Consider the following 21,744-nt stretch of genomic DNA (forward strand, 5'->3'; position numbering starts at 1 on the left):
GTGATTTTGCAACCACAATCCCCTAAGAACCCCTTTTTTTAAGGACCAGAGGGTCTCTGTTTTGGCAGTCAACCACTGTTCCAAACAGGCTGGGCAAGTAATGTTTTCTCTGTTCTTGCATTTGAGATCTTTGCCCATTTCTTTTACTATACAAAAATTAAGTAAATTTCTGCCCATGAACCTATTTTAAAGTAAATGTTATATGTCCCAGTACTTTTTACCCTTCTGAGGAATGATTTCAGAAATGTTTTGGAAAAAGTCAACCTTTTACATCTCCACATGTGAACTTTGTTGCAGAGATAAAGCTGTCCATGGGTTGCCTTTGGAGAGGATTTGCAAAGGCCAATGTGGTGCTGGTGACTACAGCATGAAGAGTTCCAGAATCTCCCTATGTTCCTGGCTTAAAAGGAACTTGGGATCCCAGGAGGTAAAGGAAAATTTTTGTTCTGATTATGTTACTGCATCTTCTTCATTGTCCTTCTGTAACCTGGAAATGCCTATTTATTAAATAATTACTGTGTGCAAAGTGGTGCATCACTTGCTCTCTATATGTACATCCAAATACTATATACAATTCAATGTAATTCTGAAAGACAGTGAGTCAGGGAGGCATTGCTTTTCTGTTAGGAGAAGTAGCCTTACCATAGCCACATAGAGCAGAAGTATCAGAGCTAGGACTAAACTCAGATATCTTCTTCCATGGTGATGCTCTTTTTGCTATGCTTCAGAGGAAGGGTAGTGTGGCAGGGGTAGCAATGGGACATAGGAGATACTACAGAAGTAGGCTCCAGTGGGAGGAGAGAAATGACACAGTTTCTAGGAAATGAGGGGCAATAAAGTAAGCATGCAGTAGAGGAGAGGGTCTTCCTCTCTTTTAGTTTTGAGCATGAAATGCACCTCACTTAGGATCCAGAATTTTAACTTTCTGAATCCCCAGCAAACAAAGATGTAAGTCATTTATTAAGAAAATTTTTAAGTTGCTTTCCTGAAGGTTTTCAACCTTTTAGGTTATGAATATTATAAAATTTTACCAGACTGTGATTTTGAAAAACATTATATTTTATAAACCTAAAGCTAGGAAGTATGGATGGTTTGGGGAATCTTCTTTGTACCTTCTTTTATAAAAAATAAAAAAAATTATCAAAATTATGTGTACATCGTTAAGAAAACTAATAGGATAGAAGAATTTTCATTGTTCCACATTTTCCCATCCCAGTCTGCAGAGGCAACCTGGACTTTTTGTTTTACATCTGTAAGTAAATATGCATTGAGCACAAATTCTGGAGTTTACACCTTTAAACTTTTCATTCTTCTTGCTATGACAGATAATAGATGATATCTGAGGATGTATGAGGATGCCATCTCCCACCTTTATTTCTCCCCATTTTCTTAATTTTTGAAAATTATATCACTATTCAATTTCTCATTTTTTTACCTTTATAAAGATACATTTTCATATAACCTCTACTTATTTTTAGTTGTATTTCTTTGTTTTTAGTTTTAGACAGTGCCTCTAGACTCATCACTTTATATGATGAATATATTAACCCCCTACCCTTCCTTCCACCTGTTCCTTCCTTTTACTACCTCCCAGCCTCTGAAGGCTGCATTTTTCACAAGACTGTTAACATTTTATACCATTCTATAGCTGTTGTTAAGTTGTCTGTGTTTGTGCATAACTCTAGATGTTAGAAATTAATAAATACCATTCAAATTTTGTCTGTTTTAAATAATAATAGCTAATTGATTGCTTACAGTGTGCCAGGCACCGTTCTAATTGCTTTGTATACAATAGCTCAGATTTCTTTACACATATAAATTAGTCCCCCCAAAATATTTTATAGGTATGGGAACTGAGATGTTGGCAAGTTAACTAACTAAAAGTGGTGGTCATGATTTATATTAGTATAGTCTTGCTCAGTGCATTTCTGTCTTCTTTTTTTTTTTCTTTTTTTTTTTTTTTAAGGTAGGCTCCATGGCCAGCATGGAGGCCAACACAGGGCTTAAACTAATGACACTGAGATCAAGACCTGAGCTGGGATCAAAAATCAGATGTTTAACTGACTAAGTCACCACACACCCCTTTGAGTTAGCTTTTGTTATGTACCAAATCTCACCAAAATTTCAGTGACTTAAAACAGCACCATTTCTTTAGCTCATGATTCTATGGGCCAAAAATCTGGTCTGGCCTTAACTGAGTAGTTCTTTGGGGTTTGGCTGGTTTGCTCCAGCATCTGTAGGCACTGAGGTAACTCTGCTTCTGCAGGTTAGATGGATATTGGTTGGGGCAAAGGGGAAGAGTAGCCATGTGTATCTCATCACCCAGTGGTAGTCTGGTTTTGCTCAGATGACTGCTGGTAAGGTTCTGAAAGAGAGAGCAGAAGCAGGCCAGGTGTCATGAGGCCTAGGCTTGGAAATGGCACACTGTCACTTTTGCTGCTTTCTATTGGCAAAAGAAGTCACATAATTGGCCCACATTCAAGAGTAAAGGAAATAGACTTCACTTGTTGGGAATTGCTAGAAAGTTATGTTATAGTAGTGTGCTTATAGAGAAAGGTGGAGAATTGTGGCCATTTTGTATTCTGCCATGGTTCCCTTGACCATTACATGTATTGCTCTCTATTATGTAAGTGTTATTCATTGGAGAGCCAATATGTGCTATGATTACATTTCAGTCTCTACAGTTTCGATGTTATCACTTAACATGAAGAATAAAATTGAAGAGACCTCTTTCATAGACTCCATCAGTTGCTCAATTATTATATTTTATTTTACTTTGTTTTATATTAGGCCATTTCTTTCCCATACATTCCCCCCCACCCAGGATGTATGATTGCCATCTTCCCCCTTAAGAAATAAATGCTTACTTTATTATACCTATGATGATTTATAGCTATTTGTTTACTTTTTCTAATGATTATAATCCATACCTTTTTTTTTGTCTTGAAGATATTCCTGGATCCAAATGATTCTGGTTATAATTTGCACAGATTGCTTTGTAGGTTGTCACCCTGGGATTTCTTTTCATGTATTTTTTTGGTTTGTTGTTTGTTCTTTGTGTCTTACATCATCTTTCTTGGTTTTCACTCATATTTTGCTGGAAGATAGCTTTAAGCAACTTCTACAGAATATAAGTAAACTTTCTGAGGCCTTATGTCAAAAAATGATTTGTTTTCTTTTTACATTTATCTGAAAATTTGTCAGGGTGTAGTTTTTTAGGATTGAAAAACTTTCTTTTGGTATTTTGAAAATCTTGCCCAACTGTCTTCTCGCTGCTACTTCTAATGAGAACTCTGACAGTAGCCTGACTCTTGTTCCTTTGTAGGTGCTGTGTTTTGTTTGTCCTCTCTGTTTCTCAGATGTTAGATTTCTCTCTCCTTTTTGTTTTGAAATTTCATAAAGTTGTGTTTAAGCATGGATCCTCTGTTAATGTCTGTTAGATCCTTTTGAATTTTTATGTCTTCAGTTTTGGGCAATTTCCATTTATTACTATTTTGCTAATAATCTTTCCTTTGTTTTCTCTGTTCTCGCTAGAATTCCTATTCGTCACATGTTTGACTTTTTAGATTGATTCTCTCTATATGTTTATTTCTATCTTTTGTTCCACATTCTGGAAGAATTCCTCAGCTTTTAATTTTTTTTCAATCATGCTTTTAATTTTTTAGACCATTTTCTCATTTTCTGATTTTTGCTTTTTTCATTGCATTCTGTTTTTCTTTTTAGCTCACATGTCTTCTTGAACATTTGTGAGTATTATCTATGAGAGATTAATTTTTTTTTAAATCAGTTTCCTTCAGGTTCAGTTTTTCTATTTGTTCACTTTGGTCTTTATTTTTCATGTAGTTAGTTTTCTTCAAATGACCTCTAATGTATGGGTATCTGTTCATATATTAGAATGAGAAAGTAGGTAGGCCCTCTGAGTTCCGTGTGTACAGGTAGACCTAGTCAACCAGTAGTCTTAACTCTAAAATGAGTGGGTGGGAAGCTATTCCTGATTGAGGGTGTACGAGAAGAGAGTGAGGGGTTGATCATTCATATAGAGAGACCTTTTATTAACCCTAGTTTTTCAGCCCACTTCCAAACCCCATCCACTCATTGGCTGATTTGTATTTCACAGTAACTCCAAGATTCTACTCCCTCAATGACTGAAATTCTCTTCACAAATATTCTAGTCTGTAAATTTCTCCTTTCTATTTCAGTTATTGACATTCTTTTATTTCTTTTCTATCTTAGGTATTTGTTGAAAATTTACTCCCTCAAACTTCAGAGAATATAATTCTCTATTATAGATTTACACCTCTTTTATTCCTTCAAAATAGTTTTAAGAGGTTCTGGAGAAGAAGGAGGGGGAAATGTGTACTCTCAGTTGGACACTTTTACCCAGATTTCTCCATACCTTACTTTTCAAAAAGAAAAATCCTAACTTTATGTATTCTACTTCAGAGGAATATTAAATCTTATTTAATTGATGAAGGGACCCTATTTCATGTGGTAACATCTACGTTTGCTATATTTTTAGGTCTTTTTATCTAAAAGTTCTTAAAAAACAAAGCTGTTTATGCTTTAGTATCTACTTGGTTATAAATGAAAAACTCATATTGGTGTATTAATATACTATCCAGATATCATTATATTATTGAATATTATAGGACTGTTATATTCTCCTCTCCTAGCTGTCCTGGGATTATCTGATATATGGGACAAGAACTGTTAACATATATGTATATAAATATGCTTCATTAACATAGACAGATTTCTTGTCAGTGGTTGGTATATTAATCTGGCAAATCCTCCTTCTCCTATCCTGCCAAATTTTTGATCCCTTGAAAGTCTGCCAATCTAGTTCTTAATGGCTCTGAATATGGGGAATCCTTCATTTAGACTTTCTTGAAGCAGTGGCCTGCCTTCTTGTTGCTCTTATTGTAATTCTTTTGGATTGTTCTATTTCTTGCTCTCCCTGTTTAAAATCCTAGAAAGTCACTTCCTTCCTCACTGGGTTTATTCTCAAACCAAGCTCATATTTTATGAAGTTCTCTTTGAATTCTTCAGGGGATATGGCTTGCATGTCCTCACATTTTTTTCTTCTCTCTTGTGTAAATACATATAGCTCTGTGTCTTCATCATCAGCCAAAGGGTCCCTTTACGTCCTCTTGAGAGCTTTCATATACACTTTCCCTGTGGTGGGAGAGGGGGGTGTTTTCTTTGCTGTTTACTGTAGCCTTTAGAAACACAGATTAGATAAACAAGAAGAGACCTTAGAAACTATTTGGACTTTCAATTTCTGCAATATTAGACCATTTGGGAGGGAATCAAGATGCAAGATTAATATTTCTTAGAAGTCTCATTCTATTAAATATGTATATATTTATTTAAGAATATACATTGAATTTTTTTTTGAATCCATGTATACTTGGTGTATTATGGTGGTCAAAGAGCATATATGGATTCTATTTAGGTGTTAATAAAATAATCACACAAATAGTGTAAGATTGAAAGAACTATTATGAGGAGAGACAGTGCCATGTAAAGTGTCATGGTCTTGGAGGTTGAAGGAAGATCTATTAGGAAGTCATAGTTGACTATGGGAGGAATGACACAATTATATTTGCAATTATAAAGTTTATTCAGATTGACTGCAATGGGTGGGGGGCCAGAAAGGATTTGAGTGGAATAGTGAGAGAAATAGTCCAGTTGAGGTATGATGGTAGTTTGGACTGAGATGGCAGGCAACGCTGGAAATGGAAAAAAGGGGAAAAATGTAAGAGTTATTTAGAAGGTAAAATTGGCAAGACCTTATGATTGGTTACATGGTATCAAAGTGGAAGAGAAAGAAAGGTATCAAGGGTAATTTCAAGGCTTGAGTAGATAGATGGATGATGGTGCCATTCATTATGAGGGCCAGGTTTGGCAGGGAAAGAGATCTTGTGTTGGATTCTGGACAAGTTAAATATAAAGGTTGGTTTCAAAATCTGAGTGGAAAGACCATGTAGACATTTAGTTACAAACAGACAGCTAAAGTTGTTGTTCTTGAATATTTCTGTTAGTCTACATCCTTCTAAGCCTTTAGTGTTGTCAGTGTTCTGGGTCAAAGCTTTTCTAATAGGTGTGTAGTGCTACCTCATTGTTATTTTAATTTGTATTTCTCTAATGACAATGTGGTGTTGGGCATCTTTTCATATGTTTATTTTCCATCAGCTATCTTCTTTGGTGAGGTTATGGTCTTTGGTCCATTTTTTAATCAGGTTGTTTTCTTATTGTTGAGTTTTTAGAGTTCTTTGTATACTTTGGATAATAGTCTTTTATCAGATGTGTCTTCTGCAAATATTTCTCCCAATCTGTGGCTTGTCTTCTCATTCATTCTCTTGACATTGTCTTTTACCTCAGGGTTCATTTTTGATGTAAAATTTTATGTTCTGTGCTGTCTGGCTCTGTGTGCTGAGAAATACTTCTGGAATTTGGAAATTCATGTTGAAAGGTGAAGTAGCTTTTGTGAATTCTGAAGTACTCTCTGGAGTGACATTCTAAAATTGATGTCTTAGTCTACCCTTGAAGGCTCATATTATATGTGTCAGCATTCACCCCCTCAAAGGGAGTTTTATGCTCTTGACATCGGGCAGGTTTGAAGTTTTGGCCATGAAGTCAGAGCTAAATATTGTTTGTATTCTGGGTCTCTCATTGGAGGTAATTTAAAACTTACTTCCACAAAAATTGAAAGCTACTGCAGTAGTGTAAGAGGTAATATAACTGGTGGAATGTGCATGTGATGAGGAGTAAAAACATCTGGTTTCTAGTGTGAGGGCCAATATGTGGTAGCTGATTATTTTGGTTAGATTAAGTCTTACAAAACTTATCTCCTTATCTGTACACTTGCAATAATATTAAATTAATAATAATACTAATTAGTAATATGCATTGAAGTTTCTTCCATGTCTTTTCATGGCTTGATAGCTTGTTTTTTTTAGTGCCGAATAATATTAATTAACTAATAACATTGCAATGATTAATTTTATGTGTCAACTTGGGTAGGCCATGGTACCCTGTTTTTGGTTAAACACCCATGTTAATGTTGACCATGAAGGCATTTTTTAAGATGTGACTACCATTGAAATCAATAAACTTTGAGTAAAGCAGATTACCCTCCATTATGTGGGTGGGCCTTATCCCAACAGTTAAAAGTAAGGGAAAAGATTGAGGTCCCCCAAAGAAGAAGGAACTCTGCCTCCAGATTGCATTTAGGCTTGGGACTACAGCATCAACTTTTTCCTAGTTTTCCAGCCCTGAAGATTTTGGACTTGCCAGCCTCCATAATTGTGTGAGCCAATTTTTAAAAATCTCTGTCTCTGTCTGTCTCTCTCTTACACACACACACACACACACACACACACACACACACACAAACACATACACTCACACACACAGTACTGGTTCTATTTCTCTGGAGAACTTTGACTAATACACCTAATACAACTGTCTAGTCATTATCACAGTATGATAAAATCAATGAATGAATGTAACTGTGCTATATAAACTTCAGAATACTACTCTGAAATATAAATGACATAAAACCCAAATATAGATAGAGACTTTCTTGTGTACAGGAGTGATCATTTCCTTGTACTTTATTGATATTTGTTTGCCATATCCCACTTCTAAAAATTGTTACAAGGTTAAAGGGCAGATCTGGAAGCCAAAAATGAGCTTGGGAGGATCAGCGAAAACTTGGAATGAGGGTCAATGAAGAGTTGGAATGTGCTGGATCTCAGCAGTTTAAAGAAGATAGGTAGTTGGTTATGAGCACAAGGAAGTAGATGAAATAAAGGTTTCTGGAGTCAGTCATTAAGAAGTAGAAGATGTAATTTCTTTCATAGAGTAGGTACTGTAGACCGGTGGTAGCGGATCTCTAGTGTATGGGCAAATCTAAGGTCATACAATGTTTTCTTGAAGGTTGTCTTTATAAAACGTATACTTTAGAAAGTATACTCTAGTGAGCTGTAAGACTCACCCCCTGTAGAGTTATCTCAGAAACATTTACTTTCAAAGAGATATTATGCATCATCAAATGGCCAGGAAAGTTAATCCTTCAGGGTAGAAGGTCTATTTGTGAGTTTAAAAGTGAAGAAGACATTTTACTATCTTATTTCTTTGGTCAAATCTGTCTACAGATTGTATGGGAAAGTTCTTAATAAAGAAGTTAAATACAGAGAGATAAGAACTTTCCTTAATATACTATGCACATTTGATGCTATCAAGATTGGCAAATTTCCCAGATCAAAAGCTGCTATTAGCTCACTCTTTCTTTAGCCAACATATTTTCGTTCAAATTATCTACTGTGCACTGACATGCATGAGAAACATCAATTCCTAATAAAAGGTGGCCCAATATTAATTAATGTGCTATATATCTAAGGATCACTCAAGAATACAATTTAATAGAACTCCTTAAGATAGTGTACTTAATAAATATCCTTTTATTTTTTGCAGGAACCTCACGACCGTATTTGTTTTTAATTGCTGGAATAAATGACTTCTGTTCGGATGGTTTTAGATAGATCCAACTAGAGTTGATTCCTTGATGCAAATGCTGATGTGCAAACAGCAAGAGGCTGAATGGCTGCATAATCAATAATGCATCTAAAGGCTTTCAACTGAGTTCAGTCAGAGTATCTATTAGACCTTGTCTCTCAGTATCTCATCTCTCTAGCTAATTTTTCTAATGTTCCAGGGAAACTGGCTGCAGTAACTCACCTTACTTTGAGCAATAAGAAGAAAGAAATTAATCCTAGAGGGATGGACAATATCTTTCTACAATGGTTCTGTACATATATGAACCTGATGATGCACAACCAGTACATATTTAGAGTCTTTTATTTATTCAACAATATTTATTAAGTGCTTTCTAGATGTTAGGCATTGTTGGAAATAGAAGACAGGTAGGTTCTCTGATGTTTGTGTACTGTATGGTGGGAGAAGACATAAGATAAATAGGTAAACCAATAAACATACAAGACATTTTATAGCTATTACATATCAATTCTAAAAAATAATGAGAAGAGTATTGTAATGTGGGGAATGGGACTGGCGGGACTAATTTTATAGAGTAGTCTGGGGAGGCCTTTTTAAGGAAATGACTTTAAGCTGAAGATTTGGAAAAAAGAGAACTCCAAGGCAGAGGGAACCATAATCCAGAGACCCCAAAGTAGGATTAACAGTTAACCTTGAACACATGGGTTTGAACTATGGGGAACCACTTATATGTCGATTTCTTTCAATAAATGCAGCATAATATTATAAATGTATTTTCTCTTTCTTATGATTTTCTTTTTTTTAAGTTTATTTTTTATTTATTTTGAGAGAGATAGGATAGAAAGCAAGCAGGGGAGGGGTAGAGAGAGAGAATCCCAAGCAGCCTGCGTGCTGTCAGCACAGAACCCAATGCAGGGCTTGAACTCACTAACCATGAGATCATCACCTGAACTGAAATGAAGAGTCAGATGCTTAACTGACTGAGCCACCCAGGTGCCCCTTCCTTATGACTTTCTTAATAACCTTTTCTTTTCTCTATCTTACTTTCTTGTAAGAATACATCTTATAATACACATAGCATACAAAATACATGTTAATTGACTCTTCATGTTAACATAAGCCTCCCCATCAACAGTAGGCTATTAGTAGTTAAGTTTTGGTTGAGTCAAAACTTGTATGTGGATTTTCAACTGCACAAGGGGTCAGTGCCCCTGACCCCTACATTGGTCAGAGGTCAACTGTAACATACTGAAAAAACAGAGAAGAAGCCTGCATGCCACAGTGCAGAGATTAGGGGAAGATTGTGCAGGGTCTTGAAGACTGTGATTGGGAGTTTGGATTTTATTCCAGCTACACTTGGAAGCCACTGGGGTGGCTTTTTTGAGTTGGGGATTGGTATGATCTGCTTTTCCTTCCTTCTGCCACTTTCTCTTTGTACTTTTCCAGCCACTTAGCATTCAGCTTTTCCATGGATTTGGTAAGTCAGTATTGTAAATAATATGTTCTCTGGATAGTTCCTGTCTGTTCAAGTAGTTTCATTCTGTGAAGTGGTAGTTATAGTATTGTTACTTCTTTTTATAATCACATAATTTCTCCAACATTTTTGGTTAAAAATCACATAAAGCATGATACTGTAATATTTCATGAAGTGAAAGAATTAGTTCCTGTTGTATTAGAGTTTGCACACTGATAGCCCATGAGTCATATTCAGTGCATAGACTTGTTTTATTTGGTCTGTCTGGAATTTTACAAATTGGGAGACTTAGCATAAACGTCTGGAGTAATGTGATGATCTTATTTGTATATACCCAATGGCCCATGTTTGGAAAATAGTATTAGAGAAAGAATTTACAAGAAGGAACTTAAGTCAAAACTAAAAGACAAACAGCCTAGGGGTGCAGATTGTACAAAGCGAAAGGAGATGAACATTCAGTGTATATGACTTGTAGTGTTTGGGAAACTGTCATATTACATAGTGCTTAAAGTGGTCTAATAACCCATATTATAGGGGTGCAAACCCCAGTTCTAAAGCTTTTCAAGTGTATGACCTTGGATAAATTATTTTATCTTCCTCTGCTTCCATTTTATTCTGTGTACAATGGGGATAGTAAAGTAGTACATTTTTCATAGGGTGCTGTGAGGATTAAGTTATTAGTACCTATGAAGCATTTAGAATAATCCTAAATTACTTAGTTACTTAGTAACATTCCATAAGTATTAGTTCATTTTACAGATAAAAAAAAAATGGAAACACAAACAACTAATTGATATCATAGAAGTTAGCCAGTAAGTTAGTGGAAGAGTCAAATCCTGAGATCAGGTCTTTTAAGAAACTCCGTTGACGGTATTTCAGGAGTAATTTGAATAGTTTGGCTTGGATACCAGAGCTGCCAGTTTTACCACTGATTAGCTCAATGTTTTATCTAAATCAGCAGTTCTCAATTTTTTGAATCTGAAGATGCTTTAACACTCTTAAAAATTACTGAGGATCCTGGAGAGCTTGTGTTTATGTGGCTTATAGCTATCAGTACCATATTAGAAATTAAAGCTGATAATTTTAGGAGCATCTGGGTGGCTCAGTCAGTTGAGCATCCAACTCATGATTTCGGTTCAGGTCATGATCTCAGGACTGTGGGATCGACCCCCACTTCAGGCTCTGCACTGAGTGTGGAGCCTGCTTAAGATTTTCTCTCTTTCTAGGCACCTGGGTGGCTCAGTCGGTTAAGCATCCGACTCTTGAATTTGGCTCAGGTGTCATGATCTCATGGTTTGTGAGTTTGAGCCCATCATCAGGCTCTTTGCTGACAGTGTAGGGCCCGCTTGGATTCTCTCTCTGGCCCTCCCCCATGCTCTCTCTCTTTCTCTTTCAAGATAAATAAATAAACATTAAAAAAACAAACTCTTTTAGCTTAAAAAAATTCTCTATCTACCCCTCTCCCCTGCTCTCTCATGCTCTGTCAAATTAAAAAAAAAGCTGATAATTTTAAGAAAATTTACTCATTAATTCATTAAAAACCAAACCTGTTATACACTATCATAAATAACATCTTTTTTAATTTTTATTTTTGAGTTTATTTATTTTGAGAGAGAGAGAGAGAGAGAGAGAGAGAGAGAGAGATAGCACATGAGGGGCAGAGAGAGAGGGAAAGAGAATCCCAAGCAGGCTCTTCACCATCAGCACAGAGCCTGACATGGGGCTTGCACTCGTGAATAGTGCAGTCATGACCTAAGCCAAAATCGAGTTGTATGCTTAACCATCTGAGCCACCTAGGCACCCCATAAATAACATTTTTATGCAAAATAACTGTTTCCAAAACAAGAATATTTAGAGAAAGTGGAGTTACTTTTACAAATCTCTAATATCTGGCACAAAGACATCTGGATTTTTATATCTGCTACTACATTTAGTCTGTTGCAGTGTTACTATGGAAAATACCAGTGTACAGGCATCTTGTTATTAATATGAAAGTAGTTTTGACTTGACAGATTTTCCTGTAGTCTCTGGGACCCCAAGAGGTCCATTGATCTAGGAAAAATTAGAGATTTGAGATAGAAAAGATACATACAATCTCTGCTCAAGTTCCAAATATACTTTAGAGGTAGAAACTCAATGACCAAGAGCACAACTTTCTAGGGTACAAACATGAAAATCAAACCTTTGTTACCTATATAAGATTAATATCTGTACTTATATATCATTGCAACAAATGCCCACAGCCACCCCCAAAATATTCATTGCATTGTCTAATTATGAAATATTTTCTCTCCAATCCCCACCCCCACCCCAAGTTGTGTGTCTTGAAAGAGCTTAGGTGAAATAGAGATGGTGTTCAATTGGTCAAAAGTAAATTAATTAGTAAAAGCATGTTCTTTGAATTCTCAGGAAAATGAGAAATATGCCACATACTCACCTGTCTTCCTTTTTGTCCGTCCAAGCTCCTTTGGCTCTTCTGAGTGTTATATTAGTTTACTCTTTGATGAAAGTTGTGTAAATCCAGTGGTTTCTTTCTGTAGTTGGTAAGGTTATAGATGGAGCATTTGAAGGATAATTTCTACTTGGTAACAGATATAATGATCTGTGAGGAATTCAGTTCTCTTCTTATCCGATATATATGATGACTGGCTGTTATTCAGAGGAAGAAAATTATTTATAATCAACCCAGCAAAGCACTGATATTTTAGGCCGGTACATAGAAAAGACTTTGGATGAACTATTTCTTATAATAGGGTTCATTCTGATGAGGCCTGAGTATTTGTGGACTCTTCAACAGGCTATGTATTTCATTTCTTCAGGCAAAGCTTGAAGTCCCACTTCCTCTATAAGTGCCCTCTCTAACATATTTATTCAACATTTGTTGGCTAGCTACTATGCCAAACACAGTGGTAGATACTGGTGACTTAAAGATGAATGTCCAAACTTTATGTATTTCAGGGATGCAAGAGATAGTTATATGAATAAATTATTTAGGAGCACCTGGGTGGCTCAGACAGTTAAGTGTCTGACTCTTGATCTTGGCTCAGGTCATGATCTCACAGTTTGTGAGACTGAGCCCTGTGACAGCCTCTGTGCTGACAATGCGGAACCTGCTTGGGATTCTCTCTCTCCTTTCTCTCTGCCCCTCTCCCCTCAAAATAAATAAATAAACTTTAAAAAGTAAGTAAATCATTTACTTAAATTTACTTAAATTATTTACTAAATTATTAAATATTTACATATTTAAATATGTGTGAAAATTCTGTAATAGAGACATGAGAACACAGTATTTTGGAAGATAAGCAAGGTGGGGGGACTGATTCCCCAAGATTTGTGAAAGGTTTCTCACAAGAACTGGGTCTGGCAGGGATTCGGGGCAAATGAGGAAAGGGCATTATTGACAAAAGTAGCAGAATGAGTAGAGGCTTGGAGTGTGAAAAAGCTTGAGGTGTTCAGGGAATGTCCATGAGACTGGAGTTAGGGTGCAAGTGAATGGAGGCTGGGGCAGGGCTGAAAAGGAAGGCTGTGGTCCCACTGAGACAGATCCTAGGGGCTGAAATGAAAAAAAAAAGGGGGGGGGAGGGGATTTACACTTAACATTTAATCCAGAAGGAAACATCAGTGGGCTGTTTTTTGTTGAGATGTATATTTTAGAAAGATTCTTCTGGTAGTGAATAGGCAGGAAGTGTAATGCATTAGGGAATGGAAGCAATGGTCCAAATGAGATAAAATTGTTTCCTTCACTGAAGCAGTCACTGTGGGAACAGGAGAGAGGCAGTAGGGACAGAATTGAGAAGTATTTAGAAGCTAGAATCAAACATAGATGGGATATGGAGAATGAGAGCGACAGTCTTAAGGGCTGCTTGTAGAAAACTGAACTGGTGAATTACAATTAGAATGATTACTATTATAGAAAACTGACACAATAATAGAAAGTAGTAGAAATTATTATTTTTTTGGAACATGCTGAATTTGACCTATGTTTTATCTAGACGGCATTTGGAAATACAGGTTTCAAAAGAGAGACTGAGAAGTTGTGGTTTTCTTCTAGGAATTTCTGTAATATGCTCAATCTATGCTACACATGAAGTTGATGACAAACATTTTGCTATCATTTCTACATATGTCTTGTGTCTTCAGCTAGAAATAAAATTTTCAAAGGGTTCCAAATATTTTGGGTCTCTGATAGTAAGCTTTCAAAACATAGGGATTGGGGTGTGGGCAAAATAGGAAAGGGATAAAGAGGCATGGATTTCCAGTTATAAAATAAATAAGTCATGGAGAAGCAATGTACAGCATAGGTACTGTAGTCAATAATATTGTAATAACTTTGTATGGTGACAGATGGTAACTAGACTTATTGTGGGGATCACTTCATAATATATAAAAATACTGAATCCCTGTGATGTACACCTGACACTAATAGGATATTGTATGCCAATTATACTTCAATAAGAATAAAATAAAATAAAATAAAATAAAATAAAATAAAATAAAATACAGGACAGGAATGATGGATTCTGTCTTTTTTATTTTCCCAACGTGCCCAATACTGAGCAAGGTACAAGTTAGGAAAAAAGCACCTGAAGTCTTTAATGTCTGAAGACAGAATCAGAGACTTAAAGGCATAAAGAATATTTTAGAAAATTGAACAATTAAAGAAATTCTGAGAATTAAACAACAATAAAAAAAGAAAATCCCTCCTAAGGATTCTTAGTCAGAACTAGGGAGAAAAATGAAGGATATGGACAGTGAAGGTCTTTTATTTTTGGTACTAACATTGATTTGAAGAACAATGGTTGTTAGGAAGGTATTTTTTTAGAAGAGAATTTTAAAAATATAAAATACTTGTAATATTACATAGAGGAAATCTCAACAAAAACATCATTGAAGGTTAACATGCTGATTGAACTTGATTTCAGTAAAAAATCTTGGTCTCTAAACAGACGCTAATTCAACAAAAGTGTTATTTAACTAGAATGAAACAAAGATTGCCAACTTAAATACCTTAAAAATAACGTTCTGGGAGTTTTATACTTCATAAAGTGAGGATACTGGCCATTGATTGACGGAAGGGTATATTCTTACTGTACAGAGACAGATATAAGCTTGATGGAATGTACTAGGTTTTTTTTTTTTTATGGCTATAATGATGAATTTATTGAGTAAGTTTCTATTTTGTTTTATTTTCAGGCTATATTTTGTTTTCTCTGTATCTCCTGTCCGTGCATCATCACTACATCTGTGGTTATTTTTTTAAACACTTTCTTTACTTTGTAACAGATACTGGTTTGCTTCAGAAACTGCTAAAATATTTAAGTTCCAATCAACTTTAGGGAGCGTAGACTTTAGGTGGTTCATATCTGATCCATACCATTAATTTAACGTTGTTCAGATACTATTTTTATTCAAGCAGATATCGCTTAAGAGAACATGCCAGGTGAATGAGATGGTGTTGTATCTCTTTTAAACAAAAGTCTTGCTAAGGCTTGTGCCTGGGGAAAGGCTGGTACAATTAAAATCAGTGACTCTTTCACCTCTCTTTGCTCTGTGAAGCGTAAGAGGAGGAGGCACTGGGAAGCTTTGACAAGGAGAGTGGGGACTTTAATTGAGGGCAAGTGGGGCTCAGGCCCTGTTTCCTAATTGTAGAAATTCCTTCAAACATCCAAATACACTGCAATTTACTAGAGGGCGAAGCCCGCTTAAATAAAGGACCATTTGATTTAAAGAAGTTTAAAAGGCCTTTTCTTTAGTCAGACATCTACATATCATATTTCATATTTCTGGAGAATCTAAGATTCTGAATGTGGAGCTGTGCCTTGCCATTTTTTCCTTGCTTGAATCTATTTTGGTGTGTATATGAATGTGCCTCTATCTTCCTGTGTACGGACCCACGGTTTGCTTTTCAGTATAGAGGAGAGGTTTCTGAGGACCAGCACTCTTCATTTCTAGGTACTATCACATATATTACTTTTATAGTTTCCATCTTGCTATTTCGATGAATTAAGAAATATGATCACAGGGCAACTGGAGTTAATAACCAATTTTAGAAGGATATTGCCTAAATGGTTTCTCAATTATGTTCCAATTGGTTCCTTGTGTTGATAAAATGAAAGCCTCCTTAACAGTAGAGTTTGAATTGTAAAGTTGAGCTGAACTTTGAAGATTCTTGCTATCCTTTAACATTTAATGACACTCAATTTTCTTGGCTCATATTTTTGACATAGTGCTCCATGTTTTATCTGTCATAGACACATTCCTGCTTGGGCCTCTGGGCCAAATGAACTCCACCTATTAAATTTTGTGGTGTACTACTCAATTGTTCTTTTATTTAGTAGGTCATTATTAATTTAATGAATCTGTCCTAGTCCCTTTCACACGTGGTATCATAGGTGGAGAAAGGATTCAAATGTTCCTACAGTATTGATGAAGATTTTCTTGTCATGTGAATGCCATACAAGCAGCCCTGCAGCCAGCATTTCTTGGTGGCCAAATATAAAGTCTTCTAATTAGGAGTATGTGATGCTAAAATGAAAACATTATCAAACCAGCTGTACTGTGTGTACAGATTTTCTGTTTTTATTCATGTGTGTGCATCTATTACAAACATAGCACAAATAGAATATAAAAATAAGTTAACACTCACAGCCAAACCTGTTAAATTTAGTTCAACAAATTGTATGAAACCCTCCATCTGTTTGCTACATTATCCTCACAATGATAATAGGCAAGGCAGATTTGCTAGCTGAGTTTTATAGAGAGAACGGCTTGTTCAAAAAAATATATAATAAGCTCCCCTAAATGAAACCAAACCAAACAGCATTATTTTCTTCTCTGTGGCTTTGAGTGTTTATGTTGTGATATTACATTTACACAGATGTTATTCTTGATCTGTTGTGCCAAAGGATGACTTTGAAGCTCATTTATCAATAATTATTGCTTTGACCAGTATGAGTCTTCCAAAAAAGCAAACAAGTGGGAGGAACAGATCTTTTGATTTCTTTAGTAATGGGTCACGAATAGCTGTTTTCTACCTTTTGTATCTTTTCTCCATGGTTTGCTCTTGGTGTTGCAAATACAACATTTGTATTTTGAACACAGAAGGGCACAACGGTCTTTATCATGTAATAGTTGATAAGTGGAATAATATTTGCATCCTAGGGTTACTGAGGATTGTGTGGGACAAAGAAGTACCTAGTATGAGTGCTAAATTTTCAGCCGATGAAAAACTTAACTTATCGCCCAGCACCCACATTTCATTTAATGGTAATTGTGACTTGTTGGGTACATTTCAGAAATATGGGGACATTTCATGACATGTCAGAATCCTCCTGATTATTGTTTTGTGAATGGCTAACTTAACTTTCAAATCTCTTCCTCAGACTCTTTAAAACCTTTTTCATTTAAAATGAAGAATTCCTATTATGTGTGAAACATCTGGGCGCTGGATATATAGGGGCCAAAGATAAATGAATCATATGATCTGTATAGGTTCAAATGTTTACTCGGAACTCTAGGCACACTTTTACCCCATAAACACTGATTTGCTTTTCAGTTTTTGGGTATTTTGATTACGTGTCTGGAAAAAATTTTAAAACCTGTTAAGAAGGCATAGCTACATCTAATGTTATTCATTGTTTTTATTCCTTTTTATTTATTATGAATTGTTTTCTACATCAGCAGGGTTGGAGGAATTCCATAGAAATGTTTGTAAATCCTGCTCTTCAGGAATAGGTGGGTTGAGAAAACTAGATGCTAAACTCTTCTACCTAATAATGTAAAGGGCCTTCTTAAATGGAGGCAGTGTTGCATTGAACAGGTTTTACTGTTCACTATCTTCATTAGTAAACCAGTTTTCCCAAGTTCCCTAGGTGTTAGGGCCACATTTCCCTTTGCATTGAAATTGAAATTCCTGGTACGTTGAAATGCATTGAAATAGTATAGCTCCTCACAGTCACACCCAATATAACCACAGGAAGGCTTGTCTTTAGGTTTTTATCCCCTACGAATCTGGGAATTCCCGAGGATCACATACATATTCTCCAAATCCTATTTTGGGGGATGCCTGCCACCTCAGACTTTGTTCTGGCTCTCTCAAGTCCCATTTGGGAGTCTTGTGGCAAGGTTCTCCAGGCTGCTGCCATATTCCCTTCTGATTCTGTTCTGTATGTGAACACACACCCTGCATCTGATTCTCTGTAGCACAAATGTAGATTCCAGCATTTTACAAACTCTGCTGAAGGACTGCAGATTACTTAGAAAATTACAACACAGAAAAAATTTTAAACCACACTGTGCATATTATAACTCCTAGAGTTATAGGCCATATTCCTCCATAGAGTGTCTGTGCCTGGTTTTGCTTCTCCTTTGCCAACCCAGTGGCCATCTTTATCTTAACAAGGTGAGTCCTTTGGCTAGGATTCTCCTGTTCAGCACTGTGACACCCAACTTTCTCTTGAGCTGCAAAGAAAAAGGAACAATAAAAAATTTTCTATTTAGGGTCTCCTGGGTGGCTCCGTTGGTTAAGTAGCCAACTCTTCATTTTGGTTCAGGTCATGATCTTACGGTTCATGAGATTGAGCCCCATTGCGGGCTGCATGCTGACAGAGCATAGCCTGCTCGGGATCCTGTCTCTTCTCTCTCTCTGTTCCTCTCCTGTTCACGCTCTTTCTTTCTCTCTCTAAAAATAAATAAATAAAAGCGTTTAAAAATTATTTTTTTTTCCTATTTACCTCTAGGCTCCAGTTCATGCCCCAGTAAATCCATAACCTCATTCTCAATGCAACACTACCTCCGTTTAAGAAGGCCTTTTATATTATTAGGTAGAAGAGTTTAGTATCTAGTTTTCTCAACCCACCTATTCCTGAAGGGCAGGATTTACAAACTCAGATATCTTTGAAACCTGTTAAATGTAAATGGATGATATGGGCTAGATAGAAGAAAAAGTATGCTATCCTCAGTTTTTCTTGAAATAAATGGGTAGACCTCTTGGTGTATGTTTTATTATTCAGCCTTTAATAGTGTCATCTTAAGTGTGATGACAATTGTCATCTGACACAATTAGTGAATAGGGAAAGAAGGGACCATGGCAAATGGAGAGCACATACTTCAGCTGTGCTCATTATACTATAAGAGAGCATGGTGCTGGTGTTCCCAACCCTCCCAGCATTTTTGAAACACACCAGAAATCCATATTTCCAAGTGTTAATGTATTTAAATGTTGTTGCTTTTTGGTTTGTTAAATTCTAAAATTTTAAAAACACTATGAAGATCAGTACTATATATTTTAACTAGACACGTCTGCACGCTGGATCTGACCTTAGGCTGCTATTTTGCAACTTCTGTTGTTGAAAAGAATTTGGGCTTCACCTTTGCAAAACCAAAAGGCAAAAAAGTCAGTGGATGTTTTTTGTTTTTGTTTTTGTTTTGGCCAGCTTATCTACCCATAAATAGCGCTTTCATTTTCCTTCAGAGGGATGGAGCAAAGAGCTGTGACATTATAATAGCATTTTATTCCTGCTGTATAGACAAGATGAAGATTTGGGGAAGAATGGTAGTTAACCTGAGGATTGTTTAATGTGTGTGTAGGAATCAGTGAGAAATAGCTGAACAGACACGGGGAGTTGAGATCAGACAGATTTAGGCTTAAACTCAGCTTTGACTTTGAAGTGTGTAACTTGGTGTAAAGGACTCTGTGAGTCACTTTTCTCTCTATAAAATGGGAATAATAAAACTTACCTTTCATGAAAATTCATACAAATGGCTGATCCATAGTAAGGTTTAAATATGTCATTATTTTTCTTTCCACCTCTTTCTTAATTTCTACATTTGTCTTAGTTCTGATATCAGAACTCTTAAGTTTGTTTTGTTTCTGTGTAGGTTTTGCAAATGTGTAGAGGTGGGATGCCTATCTCAATAAGTTCTAATGAGTTATTAGTTTCATCAGATGGCAGACTGTCTGGTCTCTTGCCCAGGATGAGTTATGGCACACCCCCACCCCGCCCACCAGTACATTTTGTTGTGTTCCGAGTACTGAGTTAGTTAATCCATCTCGCTGTGCTCACTTGACATGTAACGACTGGTCCTGCTGACATAACCTTAGCAGCCTTATTGTGCATCCAGAGCAACCAAGTAGCTCCTCCACCAATTATACCTTTGATTGTTTTACTAGTTGCACGCATTTCTCTGTTATATTGCCATTCATATCATTCTTAGTGGAATTTGGGGCAGAAAAGCTGCCATCTTTTTCTTTCTTTGCTTGTCATTATTGGTATGTACAAGCTAGTATGAAGCAGTCTGGGGAAAACACAGGTTGGGTATCAGGAAAACTGAGTTCCAGTAGCAGAAGGTCTGCTCTTAGCTGTATGCCATTAATCAAGTCACCTGATTCTTGGGTGGTTGGTTATCTCATTTGTAAATCAAAGTTAATAGTGTTTGCCTTGCTTATCTCTCTGGGTTGTCATGAGATAATAGCTATGAGGAATTTCACTGTATAAATGTAATGTGATTGAAAAATAAAGGTCATGATTTTAAACTTTTAAGGAAGAGAGCAGAGGTTCTCAAACTTTGCTGTACATTATAATCACCCGGGGGAACTTAAAAAACTCATCCTCAAACACAACTATTCAATTAAAACAGGTCCTGGGGGTGGCACCGGTCATTGTTAGCTTTTCTTCCTAGGTGATCCAATTTGTAGCCAAGTTTGAGAACCAGTACTTCAGCATCTTGCTCTTAGAATGTGGTTCCTGGACCAACAGTTATTAGCAGCATCCGGAAGCTTGTTAGGACTACAGAATGTCAGGCCCACTCTAAACTTACTGATTTAAAATCTGTATTTTAGAAGGATGTTCAGGTGATTCATTTGCATGTTAAAATTTGAGAAACATTGCTTTAGAGGTTAATTCATGTGTTTTGTTTTGCAGTTGAGGAAATCCAGAGATGTTAAGATTTTTACAGACCTAGTACCTTTGAGAACAGTGTTCATGAGATGGAGACACTGACTGAAAACCACACTTTGAATATTTTGGGAGAGAGTGGAACAGTTAGCAATTTGATTGTGCTTGGTATCAAGTTTCTTATGAAAATCTCCCACCCCCAAAGCACAGATTCTAATAAAACAAAATTATAAAATAAGACTTTCCTGCTCTTCATTAGCTGATGGATTAGTTTCAAAACACCATGGTGTCGGATAAGAATACTAATATACAGCATGTTTAATAATTTTTTTTTCTTACAGTTACCAACTTGAAGTTTGGGGGAAGGGGGAAGCCCTGGGAATTTGGGGATGCAGGTAGTTGTGTAAGTGACCGGCTGAAGATGCGGAAGACAGAGCTTATGCTGGGCTCTGTGCCGTAACTGATCTAGCCAGAGTATGGAGGAAGCTGGAGAGAAAATGCAGGCTGGGCTGTTGTTGATCTGTCCAATCAAAAACCACCGTGGGTGTAGAAGATGTGTGCCATGCACATTGAAATGTGCTGTTTTAAATTTCCTGGGGCAGTACTTGTTAGAGGCAATCAGTATGTTGGACTCATCAGGCTTCTTAGTAATATGTACCTATGTCTCTCCTCCTCTTACACCCGCTGTGCCACTGATTATACTGTAAGTAATGGCAGCTTTGCCTTGGGAAGTTATGGATATGCTACAGATGGGGGCAACCCATCTGTGAAGGTGTGTAAATTTCAAATTGCTAGTTGCAGCTCCTTGCAAGAAGGCCATGGGGAGCAGGAGGGAGAGAACCGCAGTGGGAG

At 36.5% G+C, this 21,744-nt stretch overlaps 1 long non-coding RNA gene across 1 annotated transcript; it reads left to right on the top strand.

Annotated features, from left to right (window-relative positions):
- Positions 1-302: 302 nt before the first annotated feature.
- Positions 303-21,132, top strand: LOC128778676 (uncharacterized). Its single transcript, XR_008424416.1, has 2 exons — positions 303-427; positions 20,920-21,132. It is a non-coding gene; the product is annotated as an uncharacterized LOC128778676 (long non-coding RNA).
- The last annotated feature ends 612 nt before the right edge of the window (positions 21,133-21,744 follow it).

This window comes from Panthera pardus, unplaced genomic scaffold (assembly GCF_024362965.1).
Source record: "Panthera pardus isolate Hobbes unplaced genomic scaffold, ASM2436296v1 HiC_scaffold_20, whole genome shotgun sequence".
Taxonomy (NCBI): domain Eukaryota; kingdom Metazoa; phylum Chordata; class Mammalia; order Carnivora; family Felidae; genus Panthera; species Panthera pardus.